Here is a 4176-nt window from a genome sequence, read left to right on the forward strand (position 1 = left end):
TGAGAACCGGTTACCACCAGATTCGGGTACACCCTTCAGATGTGGAGAAAATTACCTTTCGTGCACATCATGGCCACTTCAAATTTCTCGTGATGCCATTTGGGCTTTCCAACTCCCCATCCACATTTCAAACCCTTATGAAGGAGGTATTTTTCCCTCTCTTACAAAAGTACATTTTGGTTTTCTTTGATGACATTTTGATCTATAACAAGCAGTGGGACAACCACATTTTTTATTTGCGCCATGTTTTCCAATTGCTGCGTTCACATCATCTATCTCTCAAGCAATCCAAGTGCTCTTTTGGTAACACCGAGGTGGCTTATCTCGGGCATGTCATATCTGCCTCCGGGGTTAAGGCAGACAACAACAAGATCCAAGCGGTCATTGACTAGCCTCCTCCGCATTCAATCACCACCTTAGGCCTCTCTAGCTACTATCGAAAGTTCATTCGAGACTATGGTCAACTGGCTGCTCCTCTCACGAGTTTACTGAAGCGTAACTCCTTCACTTTGTCTAAAGCCACTATCTCCTCCTTTGCCCAGTTGAAGCATGCCTTAGCCACAACTCCTATGCTCCAACTTCCAAATTTTTAAGAGCAGTTCATTGTAGAATGTGATGCTTCCAGAGGAGGCATTGGCACGGTCTTACAACAACAAGGTCATCCTATTGTGTATTTCGGCAGGCACTTGCCTACACACCACCACAAGTTGGTCACTTATGAACGAGAGCTTATCGGCCTAGCTAAAGCAATTCAGCATTGGCAACCCTATCTTTGGGGTCGACACTTCATTATTCGCACATACCACTTCATTTTGAAGTATTTTTTGGAGCAACGCATCTCAACTTCACCCCAACAACATTGGCTTAGTAAATTGATGGGCTTCAATTTTACGGCTCAATACAAACTGGGGCAATGCAACTAGACGGCCGATGCCTTATCTCACCGGGAGATGTCCGAGCCACACCTCCATGCCATCAGTCAACCAAAGTTCCTTTTGCTAGATTCCCTTTGAGACAAAATTCAATAAACCCTGGAGCTCGCTGACCTGTATGGACAAATTGAACAACAGACCATGGACAGCAAGTGGACAATCCAGGACCACCTCATTTTCTACAAGAATCGTATTTATTTACGACCTACCTCAGCATTGTTTAACACCATAGTATCCACCTATCATGATAGCACACATGAAGGCCAGCAAAAGACCTACTTCAGGCTGACCTGTGACTTCTACTGGTTAGGTATGAAACGCATGGTGTTTGATTATGTGTTGGCTTGTCAAGTCTGCCAAAGGAACAAAGCCAAGAGTTTAAGCCCAGCAGGGTTGCTTCAGCCTCTCCAGCTTCTTTCTCAGGTATGGGCGGATCTTTCCATGGATTTTATTGATGGCCTACCTAAGTCGTCCAACAAATCTATTATCTTGGTTGTGGTGGATCGATTCTCAAAATATGGTCACTTTCTTCCTCTCTAGAATCCTTACACGGCGACCCACGTGGCTCAGATTTTTATGGACCAAATTGTTTGCCTCCATGGCTTACTTGAATCCATTACGAGTGACCGTGATACGGTTTTCACTAGTACATTTTGGAAGGAGCTTTTCCATTGCCATGACACCAAATTGGCCTTCTCTTCAGCCTACCACCCTCAGACGGATGGACAAACGGAAGTGGTCAATCGAACCATGGAGATGTATTTGTGTTGCTTTGTGGGGGATCATTCGAAGAGTTGGGTTTGTTGGCTAGCATGGGCAGAATTTTTTTACAATACCTCCTTCCACACAGTCCTCCGGGATACACCTTTCAAAGTGGTTTATGGTCATGACCCTCCCCGTTTCTTATCTTATGTGGTTGGGTCTTCGCATGTGGCAATTCTCGATCAGGCTTTGTGCGAACATGATCGTATGCTTGACCTAGTCAAAGCTAATTTGCAGCAAGCCCAGTCTCGGATGAAACAACAATATGACGTCTCGGATGAAACAACAATATGACAAGGGCCATCACGACCTCTCTTATGCACCTGAGGACTATGTTTGGCTTCGTCTTCAACTCTACCGCCAGCTCTCTCTTATAGCTTCCAAGAGTCATAAACTTTCCCCGAACTTCTATGGTCCATTTCAGATTGTGGATCGTGTTAGCAGCGTTGCTTATAGGCTGCAACTTCCCCCGAATGCCTAGATTCATGATGTTTTCCATGTCTCCATGTTAAGTACCTAGCCAATACTACCAAAAGACCGGCCTGTTAGGAGTGGAAGACATAGGTACTTAAGTCCAGGACCATAACAATACAACCCGCCCTCCCAAGTCGGCGACCATGGCGGCCTTAACACAACAACGGGGACCGGGTCAAGAGCCCATACTCCCTTACAGCTCCCCGCCAGGTGCATGCTGTCCACCTGCGCATGCGGGGACTCGAAGTCGGGACGTATCTCCTGTTCTGATACCAAATGTTAAGCACCTAGCCAATACTACCCAAAAGACCGACCTGTTAGAAGCGGAAGGCATAGGTACTTAACCCCAGGACCATAACACTCCCTTTTGAAGTCATTCAAAGGCGACTCATCTCTATTGCATAGCCGCCTTTAGAGGATGGTTGTGTGCTGCCAACTCCAGCTTTGGTTTTGCAAGCGCGAAGTGTACATGGTTCGTGGGAGATATTAGTCCAGTGGGTAGAGACCGACCCTACTGAAGCCTCATGGGAACCGTTGGAAACCTTCCATGTTGTCTATCCCTCCTTTGAGGTTGAGGACAAGCTCTTTCTCCAGGAGGGGGGGGGGGGGGGGGGGGGGGGGGTGATGTTATTGAGTCCATAGCCAATCGAGTGATTAGTAGACGTTGTAGGTAAATCATGTAATTTTCTGGTTTAAGCTCTTTGTTGGTTTAAATGTAATTTCTTTTCTTTTCAAGGGCCTTGTTATTGGCCTTTGCTTTGTACTCGAACCCTAGCCCTCTCCTATAAGGGGGACGTAGCTTGAATGGAATTAAGCATTGATCATTAGTCTTAATTCAGAGATAGGATTCTCTCTCTTCCAAGGAGGTCCAAGGTGCAAGCTTCCTTTGAAAGCTTGATCCTTCTCAACCATTGGGCGTTCTAAAAATCCCAAGCCTCACTCCAGGACGAAATGCAATCTGGAACCAAGAGGAGATCGTTGTGTGACTCGATCGATGGCAAGGGACCTTAACAGGATGCTTTGCTCCAACCCATTATCTTCTATTTATAGGTTTTTCTTTACATATTAGGAAATTCATAATTCAATTAAGATTTTCAATTGCATCAATCAATAAATCAAAATTACATAATTGTAGGAGATTGAAGGATATTGATAAATTGATTGAAATCCTATCTCTAGAGAATACTTCAAGAATCAAAACTCAAGACTGTTTGACCAGCTTTTAAATTTCTAATTTGCCTTTGACTTGGCTCCCCTTTTCCAAACCATGCTCGTCACTTGCTCCTCCATTTTGACCTACAATTTATAATTAGTGAACATAATTACTAACTTAAGTATTTGTTACCAAAAAAAAATTACCTGATCTTGAGACCAGCAAAATTATCTAAAGTGTCTACTTAATCATTCATTTATTGAATAAAATAGATTTAAATAAAAGACAACTTACACTAAGTTCATCTTACTGCTTGTTTATTATAAGAGTCAAATAAGTTAATTTTATCCTTCTAAAATGTTTAGGTTGTTGTTTTTATCTGTTTTTTTTTTGGTTGCAAAAGCCAACATATTTATATTTTTAATTTCGATTTTTACATGTTCAAATAATCTTCTTGTTAAGCCATACAATTTTTTTGTGATATTAAAGTGCATAATTATTGGTTAATTATTAAATTTGTTATTTGCCCGTATACTCAATTGGTGATAGAAGACTTTCTACCTCTTCCAAATCAAGTAGGAAGTGAATAAAAATAGATTAATCAGAATAAAGAATGGAAAAAAAACCCTTATTTCCAGTTATTAATACGTGTTCATAATCCTACTCAAACTTTTGATTGTATGAAAATAGTAGAGGTATGTATTGGTTTAAGCTTTAGATTGATAGCAATGTAAAAGGTATCCAGTTTCTATTCCCAATAGATGATTCCACTACCAACTCTTATATTCCATAAAGACATCAGGTATTGTCACCACATTTCAAATCCATCTCTACCCTCTAGCCATCTATTTTGAC

This window comes from Aristolochia californica, unplaced genomic scaffold, assembly GCF_029961685.1.
Source record: "Aristolochia californica isolate CCGP_79_NKW_82.1479 unplaced genomic scaffold, dmAriCali1.0.hap1 SCAF_11, whole genome shotgun sequence".
Classification (NCBI taxonomy): Eukaryota; Viridiplantae; Streptophyta; class Magnoliopsida; order Piperales; family Aristolochiaceae; genus Aristolochia; species Aristolochia californica.